We start from the raw sequence: 15,462 nt of genomic DNA, 5'->3' as shown, positions 1-15,462 counted from the left end.
CGTGGAATTTCCCTGTTAGCAACAGCAGGAAAGATCCTCACCCGCATCATGAACAATTAGCTCAAGCCTTTAGCCAAGATCCTTCCAGAGACACAAGCAGGTTTTAGACCATCACGTGGAGCAATCGACATGATCTTCACAATGCAACAACTACAAGAAAAATGTCGTGAACAACTTCAACCTTTGTACATGGTATTCATCGACCTCACTAAAGCCTTTGACTCGGTATCAAGGGAACTCCTATGGGATGTCCTATTCACCTATGGATGCCCTGAAAAGTATATTCGAATCCTGAGACTCCTCCACGATGGCATGCTTGCCACAATCATGGTCAGCAACAGTAACTGTGAGCCTTTTCAAGTTAGATCAGGAATAAAACAGGGATGCGTGATTGCCCCAACTTTGTTCACCATCTTCGTTGCGACAATCATCCACATCATCAAGGACGACCTTCCCCCAGGAATCGAAATTGTCTACAGAACAGATGGCAGACTTTTCAATCTTGCCCGTCTCGTCCAAAAATAAGACATCCACGAGTTCCCTCATCGAGTTCCAATACGCAGATGACAACAGTGTTGCAGCTCTCTCAGAAAACCACTTAAACAGATTCCGACTGCCTTCAACCGTGCATACACAAAACTTGGACTTACCATCAATTCCAAGAAGACTCAGATCATCTACCAACCGTCACCAACTGAGACAAATCCGATAGAACCATCAATTCAACTTGGCGAAATAACCCTGGAAAACGTGGACCACTTTCCGTATCTTGGAAGTCACCTCTCCTCCAATGTCGACCTTAATGACGAGATCCAACATCATCTTAAATGTGCTGGAACAGCTTTTGGATGTCTCCGAACAAGAGTCTTTCATGATCGTGACATCTGAACAGACACTAAAATGTTAGTGTACAAAGCAGTGGTAATCCCAATGCTCCTGTATGCATCAGAAACCTGGACAACATACCAACGACATCTGAAGGCACTTGAAAAGTTCCATCAATGCTGTCTTCGAAACATCTTAAATATCAGCTGGGAAGATAGAAGAACCAACGTCAGTGTGCTAAATGAAGCAAAAACAACAGGCATTGAAGCCTATGTCATCAAGAACCAACTAAGATGGAGCAGTCATGTTGTTCGGATGAAAGACGAACACCTGCGGATACAAATCTTCTACTCCCAGCTTAAAGAAGGCAAACATAAAAGAGGCGGACAACAGAAGAGATTCAAAGACGTCTTAATAGCCAACATGAAGAAATGTAACATTGACATCAACACTTGGAAAACCAATGCCAAGGACAGGAAACCCTGGCAAGCCATCATCCGAGAAGGAACAGCAACTTTCGAAGCCAACAGGTGTGCAGAATTAGAAGAAAAGAGAAGAAAATGGAAAGAGAGGCAGCAACAACCAAAGCCCAATCTGCCATCTGGAACTACCTGTCCTGAATGCGGAAGAACTTTCAAATCTTTGCAAACCTTTCTGGAGAGAAACACTTCAGCAAAGTGGACTTAGTTGAGCCCTACCTACAGATGGAGATGGAAGAAGAGCCCAGAGTGTTTCTCACCATAAACAAAGGGTCACACAAGTGTGCTGAAAAAATACAAGCTATGCTGGATGTCCTAAGGCCAAAGGGTGTGTCACAGTCCTTTTTAGCATTTGTCAATTACTGTAACAGGTTCCTGCCAATCCTGGCTACTGTGCTCCACTCCTTGAACTAATTACTGCAGATCAAGTCAAGACAAGTCAAGTCACTTTTTATTGTCATTTCGACCATAAGCTGCTGGTACAATACACAGTAAAAGCGAAACAACGTTCCTCCAGGGCCCTGGTGCTACATGAAACAACACAGAACTACACTAGACTAAGTGAGACAAACATAAGGCTACACTAGATTACGTAAGACAACACAAAAAACCACACTAGATGACAGATCTACACAGGACTACATAAAGTGCACAAAACAGTGCCGGGCAGTACAATAATTAATAAACAAGACAATAGGCACAGTAGAGGACAAATTACTATATAATAATAAATGATGTAGATGTCAGTCTAGACTCTGAGTATTGAGGAGTCTGATGACTTGGGGGAAGAAACTGTTACACAGTCTGGTTGTGAGAGCCCGAATGCTTCGGTGCCTTTTGCCAGACGGCAGGAGGGAGAAGAGTTTGTAAGAGGGGTGCGTGGAGTTCTTCACAATGCTGTTGGCTTTACGGATGCAGCGTGTGGTGTAAATGTCTATAATGGCAGGAAGGGAGACCCTGATGATCTTCTCAGCTGACTTCACTATCTGCTGCAGGGCCTTGCAATCCGAGACGGTGCAATTCCCGTTGGTTTAAAGATTTCAACTGTGATGTTTTGGATCGATGGGTGGTGTAGGAGTGGAAATGCATTTCTGAATTGGGATGGTGTATAATAAGAGAGGTGGAGTCCGGTGTTCCATGCACCTGCTGCTTTCTGCCTTGGTTATGGAGATTGAAAACTTGAAAGGAATGTCTGAGTAGATGTGAGTGTTTAACAGTGAAGGGAACATGAGCCAAAATTACATTGATCCTGATGCCCTATCTTGGCTGTTCAAGCCAGGGTCATCCTTGTGTAATGAAATCAAAACTGAAACTAGATATTGACTCTCTTCAGAGAAGTAATGGAAGCCCACGAACAAAATGCTGGAGGAACTCAGAAGGTCAGGCAGCATCTATGGAGAGGAATAAACAGTTAACGTTTCGGGGTAAGACCCTTCACCAGGACTGGCCAGTACTCAGACTGTCTAGTCCTGATAAAGGGTCTCAGCCTGGAATGTCGACTGCTTATTCCTTTCTATAGATGTTGCCTGAACTGCTGAGTTTCTCCAGCAACTTGTGTGTGCTGTTCTGGATTTCCAGTATCTGCAGTCTCTTTTGTGTTCGTGGTAATGGAAGCCCAAGTACTCAGAATCAGAACCAGGTTTATTATCACCGGCATGTGTCACTTAGCAGTCGCAGTTCAATGCAATACATGATAATATCGAAAGAAAAAAAGTAAATCAATTACAGTAAGTACATGTATGTATATCGAATAGATTAAAAATAGCGCAAAAGCAGAAATAATATATCTTTTTTAAAAAGTGAGGTAGTGTTCACCGGTTCAAAGTCTATTTAGGAATTGGCTGGCAGAGGGGAAGAAGCTGTTCCTGAATCGCTGAGTGTGTGCCTTCAGGCTTCTGTACCTCCTACCTGATGGTAACAGTGAGAAAAGGGCATGTCCTGGGTGATGGGGGTCCTTAATAATGGATGTCACCCTTCTGAGGCACTGCTCCTTGAAAATGTCTTGGGTACTACAAAGGCTAGTATTCAAGATGGAGTTGACTAATTTTATGGCTTTCTGTAGCTCCTTTCGGTCCTGTGCAGTAGCCACCACCCCTCACCCCCCATACCAGACAGTGATGCAGCCCGTCAGAATGTTCTCCACGGTACATCTGTAGAAGTTTTCAAGGGTTTTAGTTGACAAACCAAATCTCTTCAAACTCCTATTGAATTATAGCCCCTTTTCGTGCCTTCTTCATAGCTGCATCAATATGTTGGGCCCAGATCAGATCCTCAGAGGTCTTGACACCCAGGAATTGCTCACTCTGCAATTCTAATTCTCTGAGTCACAAACATTGTCCCAGTATTAAAGCATAGGTCCAGCAGCATTTGTGGAGGTAACAAGATGACTATTAATTGAGTCATGTCTCTGAGATGTCATCCTATTCCCAAAATAGAAATTTTGCATTTTATCTGGAAGACCGCAGTTCCCAAAACTGGGTATGACTTGTCCACAGCAACAGATTGTTTGTTAGAGGGCTGGCTAACAAGTGTTTGTGTTCATATTGAAGAGTTACCCTTGGTGATTTGTCTGGACCAATGAGTCATGGGACATTGCTGCAGGCATTTCCAGTGTTACTGTATACTTGGATGATGCCCTGGTTATGGCAGGTGTCTAAAGTGTGTTGAAAAGTGAAAAAAAAGCCACCTTTAGAAGTGTACTTGGTGAACTGAAGTACACTGAGTACATGGGTATTGAAGTATTACGCCCTGTGAAAGTTAAAAATAAAACATCACTAATGTTATACACACAAACTACAGGAGGAACTCAGCAGGTCAGTCAGCATCTAACAAAATGAATAATCAGTCGCCGTTTTGGGCTAAGATCCTTCATCAGCTCTGGAAAGGAAGGGGCAAGAAGCCAGAATAAGAAGGCGGGGAGGGGGGAAGGGGAAGGAGAAGGAGTACAAGCTAGAAGGTGATAGGTGAAGCCAGGCAGGTGGGGGAGGGGCTATGAAATAAGAAGCTGGGAGGTGATAGGTAGAAAAGGAATATGGTAAGAGAGGGGTGTGGGCCATGGGGAAAGAGAAGGAAGAGGAGGCACCAGAAGGAGGTGATAGATGAGGGAGGAGAAGAGAAGAGACAAAGGAGGGGCTAGAGTGGGGAACTGAAGAAAGGGGGATGGGGAAAATTTACCGGAAGTTGGAGAAATCGATTTTCATGCCACCATGTAGGAGGTGTGAACATTACCAATGTTCCTGACCTAAAGTCTGTTACTTTGCTGAAGGAAAATCGATTGTTGACTTGTAGCAAATTCTTGCCAGATCCCCCCTGGCTCCAGTGCAGCAGCTGTGGTGAACGGATGTGAAGTGGAGGTGGAATGTAGTTCTCTGGAAGCATTGCTACAGTCTGTGGATGTGCTCGTCCACAACTTGCCAGACTAAGTTAATCGCAGTTCGTGCCACGTCTCCGTATGGTGTTGCTGCTCTGTTGCCTCGTTAAATGGAAGATGGCTCAGATAATGTGCCAAATGCTGATAGCAGCAGAGAAGCAATAGTCTTGGCTGGATAGGATTTGGCATCATAGTTCCATGAAGACATTTTAAATAGTCACTCCACTATTTGCTCAGATAACAAAATGTAATGAAGCCAGAGCCTTAAAATTTTCCCATCTGTTCAACAATAAGTTTTGATTTTTGAGAGCAGATGAATATATTAATGTTTTGAATGCAAGGAAATGCCATGGAAACAGATGCTCCCAGCCATCTTCTGATGCCAGTGACAGGAATACAGGGCCAAAAGCTGATGATTCATCTTGATGCAGTGGCTGTGAGTGACCCAGGCCCTGCTTTGCATAACTCTGCAAAATATTGACTCATTGTAGGGAATGTGGACCTCCAGTCTGCACCCAGCCCTGTACTTTAATGGCAGCACAGCTAGCAGATCTTAACCTTGACTCTAACCGCGTGGAGTTTGCATGTTCTCCATGTTCTGCATGCTTTCTTCTGGTTTCCCCTGTTACCCCACCTATCTGTCAATATTTCAAAGGTATGAGGGCTTGATAGGTTTATTGACTACTGTAGCTTGTTCTGGGGAGTAACTTGATGGGCTGAATAGTTCAATTCTGTTCCTATGTCAAGTGGTCTTATGGCATAGTCTGGACAGACAAGAGAAACTGTAAATGCTGGAAATCTGGAGCAATGTGCACCAAATGGTATAGGAACTCAGCAGGTCAAGCAGCATCTATGGAAGGAAACGAACAGTCGACATTTTGGGCTGCGACACTTCACGCTTTTGTGCGAGTTGCTCTAGTGTTGAGTTGGATGTTAAAATCTGGGAGGCAGGGTTTGTGGCTGGGAATGAGAGAGGCAAAAAATGGAATTAACGTAGGGTTGGAATAAATGGACGGTTGATGTCTGTGTGGGCTCAGTGGCCTGTTTCCAGGAATCTCTGTGATTCTGAAAGGGACTCACTCAGGCTGCTCTTGGTTAATCTGCTGTGAAACCCTGCCCTCTACTGGGGCTCTGCGTCAAAGGAAGGCCCATGGCTCAGCGTGGAGAATCTCCTGCGACGGCTAGTGTTTTGTGTGGGCTGGGGCAACAGAGGCAGCTGTTCAGTGCTAAGTTATAGGGCTCAGGGCTCCTCTCAGGCCAGCAAGGTGAGGATAAGACATTACTGGGGACTGGGAGTACCTGCTCCAATACTGAATGTGATAGAAGCTGCTGTCTCCCAATCTCTTTGGTAGGCTGCATGGCTCTTCCCTGCCTGGAGTCTTTTCAATGGCCACTGACTACTGAAAGCATGTTCAGTTCACAATTTCTTCAAGTTCTCTCTTTTTCTTTCCTCCACTGACTTCCTCTGGCTCTTCTACTTTATACTCTGCTACAGCTCTCTTTCTCTCTCAATCTCTACTCTTCCTCTTTCTAATCTCATACTTAACCAATAATAATAAACCAATTTCCCCCGGGATCAATAAAGTATGACTATGACTATGACTATATTTTCTTCTCGTTACTCTTTTGCTATCTTTGTTGACTCCTCTCATCCTCTTCTTTCTCTACTCTTTCTCTACCTATCTCCGTCTCCGTATCTCTTCTCATTTCCTGTTGCTATCTCTTTCTTTTCTTTCCCTATCTGTGCTGGTGTTAGTGCATCTACCCTTCCAGCTGATCCTCAAAACCTTTCGTAAGGATCTACGGTGGTATCGTTTAAGAGCTTTCGAAGTTCGAAGTAAATTTTAATATCAAAGTACATGTACTGTATGTTATCATATACAACCCTGCGATTTATTTTCTTGTGGGCATACTTAATAAATCTATAGAATAATAACTATTATAGAATCAATGAAAGATTGCCCAACTAGGGCATTCAGCTAGAGTAAAGAAGACAACAAACTATACAAAAACAAAAAGAAGAAATAATAATAAATAAGCAATAATTATGGAGAACATGAGATGAAGAGTCCTTGAAAGTGAGTCCATAGGTTGTGGGAACATTTCTGTGATGGAGCAAGTGAAGTTGAGTGAAATTATCCCCTTTGGTTCAAGAGCCTGATGGTTGAGGGATAATAACTGTTCCTGAACCTGGTGGTATGGGTCCTGATGTTAGCAGCAAGAAGAGAGCATGTCCTGGGTGATTGGGTTCCCTGATGATGGATGCTGTTTTATTGCGACAGCGTCTCATATAGATGTGCTTGGTAGTGGAGAGGGTTTTACCTGTGATGGACTGGGCTGTATCTACTACTATTTGTAGGCTTTTTCATTCAAGGGCAATGGTGTTTCCATACCAGGCAGTGATACAGCCAGTCAATATAATCTCCACTACGCATATATAGAAGTTTGTCGAAGTTTTAGATGTCATGCCGAATCTTCGCAAACTCCTAAGGAAGTAGAGACACTGCCATGCTTCCTTTGTAATTGCATTTACATGCTCGACCCAAGATAGATTCTCCAAAATAATAACACCAAGGAATTTAAAGTTGCTGACCCTCTCTACCTCTGATCCTCCAATGAAGACTGGCTCATGGACCTCTGGTTTCCCTCTTCTGAAGTCCATAACCAACTCCATGGTCTTGCTGATATTGAGTAAGAGGATGTTGTTGTGGCACCACTCAGCTGGATTTTCAGTTTCTCTCATATCTGCTGATTCGTCACCGCCTTTGATTTGACCTATGACAGTAGTGTTGTCAGTAAACTTGAATATGGCATTGGAACAACCGGAAGAGGATGGAGCCAGCAAACAAGGCCGCTATGGGCAACATCATCCAGATGGTTCATTAAGCTACTTATTTCACTGCTTTTACAACTTCTTTTTCTCTCAGATGTGATTCTGCTACTGTTGGAGCCTGTGATCCACATCTTGGTGGAGTGTTTATGGGCTGATTGGATGATCTGATGCTTTGCTGTCTTCGGGGGGTGTTCGGTGAAGCCTGGAGACAGGGCATGAGGCTACGACTCCATTTCTTGCTGATCTCGCTAATAAAAGCGTCCAAGAAGACAGATATCATCGAGGTGAGCGCAGAAAGAAAGAGCACTGTTCAGCACTGTCTGCCAGCCTCTTGCTCGCTGCTGTTGGAGGAAGATGTCTGTGTGTGACAGAATCTCTCTCTCTCCCTCTCGTTTGCTGGTCCCTGTGTTCGAATAGTCTCTCTCCCTCTCTCTCTCTCTCTCTCTCTCTCTCTCTCTCTCTCTCTCTCTCTCTCTCTCTCTCCCTCTCTCTCTCTCTCTCTCTCCCCCTCTCTCCCCCTCCCCCTCCCCCTCTCTCCCCCTCCCCCTCCCCCTCTCTCCCCCTCTCTCCCCCTCTCTCCCTCTCTCCCCCTCTCCCCCTCTCCCCCTCTCCCCCTCTCCCCCTCTCTCCCCCTCTCCCCCTCTCCCCCTCTCCCCCTCTCTCCCCCTCTCCCCCTCTCCCCCTCTCTCCCTCTCTCCCTCTCCCCCTCTCTCCCCCTCCCCTACCCCTCTATCCCCCCTCTCTTCCCCTCCCCCCTCTCCCTCTATCCCTCTCTCCCCCTCCCCCCTCTCCCCCTCTCCCCCTCTCCCCCTCTCCCCCTCTCCCCCTCTCCCCCTCTCCCTCTCTCCCCCTCTCCCTCTCTCCCTCTCTCCCTCTCTCCCCCTCTCCCCCTCTCCCCCTCTCCCCCTCTCCCCCTCTCCCCCTCTCCCCCTCTCCCCCTCTCCCCCTCTCCCCCTCTCCCCCTCTCTCCCCCTCTCTCTCCCTCTCTCTCCCTCTCCCACTCTGATGCACTATCAATTAGTCCAAAAGACTGGAAGTAGAGTAAATACTGAAAGGATTTTATTAACAGTAAAATGTGACCTCGACCATGCTGAGTATCTGCCCTGGACTGAGAGGAGGAGCAGTGACACAATCGCCTTTATTCAGAGTCTGTGGGAGGAGCCACAGGGGCAGTCAGCAGAGGGTCGAGTCCAGACAGGTACCCCAGTTACAACATATATATATGGTTTACCACATTCACCCCAAAGTTTTAAAAAAAAGTGAGTCCCATGGGGTGGAGTGACTGACAATATTTAAAACAAGTATATTTACAGGTTAAGTCTATCAGGCGGTTGAGACCGTCGCTGTGATCTACGTAGCACCGGTGGTGATTGCACCGGCGATGGCGGTTGTGCTGGCTCCGGCCTGACTTGAGGTGTCAGCACGTTAGGCATTGGTAATCCCTCGTGCGTGTGTGTCACGACCAGTATGGGAGTGTCGTGTGGTGTCTGTGTAGGGCTTGGAGTGCACGGTGTCTCATAGGTACATACATTGGTGGGTACGGGGTCAATAGTCACCACGGATTGTTCAGGGTAGGGGCCCGGAGCTCCTGCGGGCGCCAGGTCACAGATGGAGACCGTGTCCTCCCACCCATCAGGTAAAACCACGTAGGCATACTGGGGGTTCGCATGAAGTAAGTGAACCTTCTCGACCATCCGGGAGTGTTTATTGCTCCTCGCATGTTTCCGAAGCAGCAGTGGCCCCGGGGACGTCAGCCAAGTTGGTAGGGTGATCCCAGTGGTCGACTTTCTGGGAAAAGAAAAGAGCCGCTCATGAGGGGTGGCATTGGTGGCCGTGTGTAACAGGGAGCGGATGGAGTGGAGTGCCTCGGGAAGGACCTCCTGCCAGCGAGAGACTGGCAGTCCCTTTGACCTGAGGGCTAAGAGTGTGGCCTTCCACACCGTGCCATTCTCCTTCTCCACCTGTCCATTCCCCCGGGGGTTATAGCTCGTGGTCCTACTGGTTGCAATTCCCCTAGCCAGCAGGTATTGGCGCAGCTCGTCACTCATAAACGAGGACCCTCTGTCACTGTGGATATAGCATGGGTATCCGAACAGAGTGAAGAGCTTGCGCAGGGCTTTTATAACTGACGTGGTAGTGGTGTCGGGGCAGGGGATGGCGAAGGGGAACCACGAGTACTCGTCGATTACATTAAGAAAGCACACATTGCGGTCGGTGGAGGGAAGGGGGCCCTTAAAGTCAACACTCAGTCGCTCAAAGGGGCGGGTGGCCTTGATGAGTGGTGCCTTTTCGGGTCGGTAGAAGTGCGGTTTGCACTCTGCGCAGACTTGGCAGTCCCTGGTCATCGTCCTGATCTCCTCAAGGGAGTAAGGCAGGTTCCGGGCTTTCACGAAGTGGAAAGGCCGGGTGACTCCCGGGTGGCAAAGGTCTACATGTAGGGCGTATAGCCGGTCAATCTGCACGCTGGCGCACGTTCCCCGGAATAAGGCATCGGAGGGCTCGTTGAGCTTCCCAGGCCTGTACATGATGTCATAGTTGTAGGTGGAGAGTTTAATTCTCCACATCAGAATCTTATCATTTTTGATTTTGCCCCGCTGTTGGTTATTAAACATGAATGCGACTGAGCGCTGGTCAGTTAGCAGGGTGAACTTTTTGCTGGCGAGATAGTGCCTCCAGTGCCTAATAGCTTCCACTATGGCCTGGGCCTCTTTCTGCACCGCAGAGTGCCGAATTTCAGGGCCTTGAAGGGTACGGGAGAAGAACGCCACTGGTCTTCCTGCCTGGTTGAGGGTGGCAGCCGGTGCAAAGTCGGAGGCATCACTCTCTACTTGGAAGGGAATGGCCTCGTCCACCGCATGCATTGCTGCTTTGGCAATGTCCCCTTTAATGCAGCTGAAGGCCGCGCGGGCCTCAGCTGGGGGGGGGAATGTGGTGGACTTGACCAGGGGCGAGCCTTGTCTGTGTAGTTAGAGACCCATTGGGCGTAATATGAAAAGTAGCCCGGGCACCTTTTGAGGGCTGTGAGGGTGTTGGGAAGAGGGAGTTCCAACAGGGGATGCATATGGTCGGAGTCAGGGCCAATGACTCCATTCTCCACGACACACCCAAGGATAGCAAGTCGGGTGGTCCCGAACACACACTTGTCCTTGTTATAGGTGAGGTTGAAAGCTTTGGCCGCTTGGAGAAATTTTCGGAGGTTGTTGTCGTGATCCTGCCGGTCGTGACTGCAGATGGTGATGTTATCCGGATATGGGAACGTGGCCTTCAGTTGGCACTGTTCCACCATCCGGTCCATTTCCCTCTGGAAGACAGATACACCATTCGTGACACCAAAGGGGACGCGCAGGAATTGATAAAGCCTGCCGTCCGCCTCGAAGGCAATGTAAGGGCGGTCCTCCCGGCAGATGGGGAGCTGATGGTAAGCGGATTTTAGGTCTATGGTTGAGTACACTTTGTACTGTGCTATCTGATTGACCATATCCGCGATGCGGGGTAGAGGGTACTCGTCGAGCTGCGTGAACCTATTGATGGTCTGGCTATAGTCCACGACCATCCTATTCTTCTCCCAGTTCCGAACAACGACCACCTGCGCCCTCCAAGGACTTGTGCTTGCCTCAATGACCCCCTCCCTGAGCAGCCGCTGCACCTCCGACTTAATGAAAGCTCTGTCCCCCGCGCTGTACCTCCTGCTTTTAGTTGCCACGGGTTTACAGTCGGGGGTCAGGTTGGCGAACAGCGGTGGGGGAGGGATCCTGAGGGTGGAGAGGCCGCAAGTGGTGTCGGTAGTGTGGCAGTTGGCTTGGTGTTGGGTGGGATGTGCGGGTTGGTGTGTGCGGGGGTGGTCAGTAGCGGGGTATGTGACGTATTCCTACAAAACTGAGGATTTACAACAGTGATTGGTGGGAGGGGCCCATCATACTCCATTGTCATGCTTTTCAGGTGGCTCTGGAAGTCGAGCCCCAATAGCACAGGTGTACACAGTTGAGGCATGACCAGTAATGTAAAGTTTCGATATTCTGTGCCCTGCACCACTAGTGTCGCTACACAACCCCCCCGGATGTCTGGTGTATGCGACCCGGAAGCCATGGTGACCCTCTGACTTACCGGCCATAACGCGAGTCCGCAATGCTGCACCGTGTCCGGGTGGATAAAACTCTCTGTGCTGCCTGTGTCAAACAGGCAGCTTGTCCTGTGTCCCTCCACCAGGATGTCCATCATTGAGCTGGTGGGGAGCGCTTTGGTCGAGGGTCACGGAGGCCAGAGTTGAGTCGCTGTATTGGTCCGGCGCGGTGGGGTGCCTGGTGAGTACCCATGAGTCGTAGGCGTTCGAGGTGGCGCCGACCAAGATGGCCGCCCCCATGTCTCACACATGGTGATGGCGTGCAGGCAAGATGGCGACCCCCATGCCTCGCACGCAGCGCTGCTCGATCCTGCTCGCGGTTTGGACTTACAGGCCTTGGCGAAGTGGCCCTTCTTTCCGCAGCTGGAGCAGGTAGCTTCTCGGGCCGGGCAGCGTTTCCGGGGTGCTTCTCGAGTCCGCAGAAGTAGCACTTCGCGGACTTGCGACTGGCAGCAGCCGTGGTCGATTCACCGGCAGGTTGCAGGGTCTGTGGCATCCACCTGGAGAGCGTCAGAGTTGTGCAGAGCGGCCTCCAGCGTGTCGGCCAGCTCAATTGCCGAACGTAAGGAAAGATCGGTGTGTTCCAGCAGCTGCTGGTGCACATACACTGACCTGGTCCCCGTGATGAAAGCGTCTCTCACTAGGAGCTCTGCATGCTGTTCGGCCGTCAGTTCTCGGCAATCGCAGGTCTGCATGAGTGTCTGTAGGGCCTGGACAAACTCAGCACTCGAATCTCCAGGCCGCTGCTGCCGCATTGCTAAGCGACGTCGCGCGTAGACAGTGTTTACCAGCCGCAGGTATTGTCTTTTGAGGGTACTCATCGCGCCGTCATAGCTCAGCTGGTCTCTGATCATCGAGTAGACCAGGACTGACCCTGGAGAGTAGAACTCTGCGCTTCGCGGCGGACTTGGTCACTTCAATCTCCTCCAGGTATGATTCGAAGCAGGCCAGCCAGAGTTTGAAAGCGTTTCCAGCTTCAGGTGTTTGCGGGTCGAGGCCTAGCTTGTCGGGTCTCAGGACGTGTTGCATGCTTTAAAATTGCTGTTAATAAAATTGATGCACTATCAATTACTCCAAAAGACTGGAAGTAGAGTAAATACTGAAAGGCTTTTATTAACAGTAAATGGACCGACGCCCATGCTGAATATCTGTCCTGGACTGAGGGAGGAGCAATGGCACAATCGCCTTTATTCAGGGATCTGTGGGAGGAGCCACAGGAGCAGTCAGCAGAGGGGCGTGTCCAGACAGGTAACCTGGTTACAACCTATATACATGGTTTACCACACCCTCTCCCCCCTCCTCCTCTCTCTCTCTCCCCCTCTCTCCCTCCCTCCCTCCCTCTCTGCCTCTCTCCCTCCCTCTCTCCCTCTCACTCTCTCTCTCCCCCCCCCTGCTTTCCCTCTCCCCCTCCCTCCCTCCCTCCTCCTCCCCCCCCCCCCGCTCATTGCTGCCAGAGTCCTGGGTCTTGGGCAAGGTTCAATTGACATGGTTTGTGGACGGGACTCTCTAATTCTCATTATGATGTGTTTCAGATTTCTGGTCACTGCTTATTTTGTGCAGATAATGAATGATTGTGCTAGAGTGCTAAGATGAACTGAACTGAATACGCCTGGACTCTTTCTATTTTGTATTTTGTATTTTATATTCTGTGTTTTCTACTCCTTTTTTTGCAGTTTGAACAATTTTATATTTTGTACATGGATCTCAGGGTTGTATATTGCGTATGCACATTGATAATAAATGTATTTTGAATTTTTGAGCTGTGCTTAGCCGCACAGTCATAAGTGTAAAGCAAGTAGAGCAGGGGGCTAAGCACTCAGCCCTGTGTTACACTTGTGCTACTGGAGAGACCTTTCTTTTACATTTAATATAGTCATAGTCATAGTCATACTTTATTGAACGGGGGAAATTGGTTTTCATTACAGTTGCACCATAAATAATAAATAGTAATAGAACCATAAATAGTTAAATAGTAATATGTAAGTTATGCCAGTAAATTATGAAATAAGTCCAGGACCAGCTTATTGCCTCAGGGTGTCTGATCCTCCAAGGGAGGAGTTGTAAAGTTTGATGGCCACAGGCAGGAATGACTTCCTATGACGCTCTGTGTTGCATCTCGGTGGAATGAGTCTCTGGCTGAATGTACTCCTGTGCCCACCCAGTACATTATGTAGTGGATGGGAGACATGGACCAAGATGGCATGCAACTTAGACAGCATCCTCTTTTCAGACACCACCGTGAGAGAGTCCAGTTCCATCCCCACAACATCACTGGCCTTACGAATGAGTTTGTTGATTCTGTTGGTGTCTGCTACCCTCAGCCTGCTGCCCCAGCACACAACAGCAAACGTGATAGCACTGGCCATCACAGACTCGTAGAACATCCTCAGCATCGTCCGGCGGATGTTAAAGGACCTCAGTCTCCTCAGGAAATAGAGACGGCTCTGACCCTTCTTGTAGAGAGCCTCAGTGTTCTTTGACCAGTCCAGTTTATTGTCAATTCGTATCCCCAGGTATTTGTAATCCTCCACCATGTCCACACTGACCCCCTGGATGGAAACAGGGGTCACCAATACCTTAGCTCTCCTCAGGTCTACCACCAGCTCCTTAGTCTTTTTCACATTAAGCTGCAGATAATTCGGCTCACACCATGTGACGAAGTTTCCTACTGTAGCCCTGTGCTCAGCCTCATCTCCGTTGCTGATGCATCCAACTATGGCAGAGTCATCAGAAAACTTCTGAAGATGACAAGATTCTGTGCAGTAGTTGAAGTCCGAGGTGTAAATGGTGAAGAGAAAGGGAGACAAAACAGTCCCCTGTGGAGCCCCAGTGCTGCTGATCACTCTGTCGGACACACAGTGTTGCAAGCACACGTACTGTGGTCTGCCAGCCAGGTAATCAAGAATCCATGATACTATTGGTATCCTCTTTAATATTATTGGCTAGCTTACATTCCTATTCCATACTTTCCTTCTTTACGACTTTTTTAGTTGCCTTCTGTTGGTTTTTAAAAGCTTCCCAATCCTCTAACTTCCCACTAATTTTTGCTCTATTATACACCCTTTCTTGGGCTTTTATGTTGGCTTTGACTTCTCTTGTCAGCCACAGTTGTGGCATCCTGCCTTTAGAGTATTTCTTGTATATATCCTGTGCCTTCCAAATTGCTCCAGCCATTGCTGTTCTGCCATCATTCTGCTAGTGTTCCTTTTCAATCAATTTTGGCCAGCTCTTCTCTCATGCCACTGGAGTAATTCCCTTTACACTGTGCTACTGATACATTTGAGTTCTGCTTCTCCTTCTCAAGTTGCAGGGTGAACCCTATGATATTATGATCACTGGCCCCTAAGAGTCCCTTTACCTTAAGCTCTCTAATCAATTCCAGTTCATTGCACAATACCCAATCCAGAATAACTGATAACCCCTAATGGGCTCAACCATGGGCTGCTCTAAAAAGCCATCTCATCAGCATTCTAGAAATCCACCCCCCCCCCGGGAATTCTCCCTATCAAACTGCATATTGGAATCCCCATGACCATCATAACATTGCCCTTATGACATGCATTTTCCACCTCCCAGTGTAATTTGTAGACCATGCCTTTACTAGTGTTTGGGAGACTGTATATAACTCCCATCAGGTTCCTTTCACCTCTAAAGTTCCTTAACTCTGCTCATAATGATTCAACAGCTTCCAGTCCTAGGTCACCTCTTTCTAATGATTTGATTATAATTTACATATATCTTATTCTTTCAGAATTCTCTCCATTAGCTTACCTACCATAGATTTTAGACTGACTGGACTATATTTCCCAGATTATTTTTTAACCACCCTTTTTAA

This window comes from Mobula birostris, chromosome 26 (assembly GCF_030028105.1).
Source record: "Mobula birostris isolate sMobBir1 chromosome 26, sMobBir1.hap1, whole genome shotgun sequence".
Taxonomy (NCBI): Eukaryota; Metazoa; Chordata; class Chondrichthyes; order Myliobatiformes; family Myliobatidae; genus Mobula; species Mobula birostris.
The sequence above is the reverse complement of the archived record's forward strand: the minus strand, read 5'-3'. Positions refer to the sequence as shown.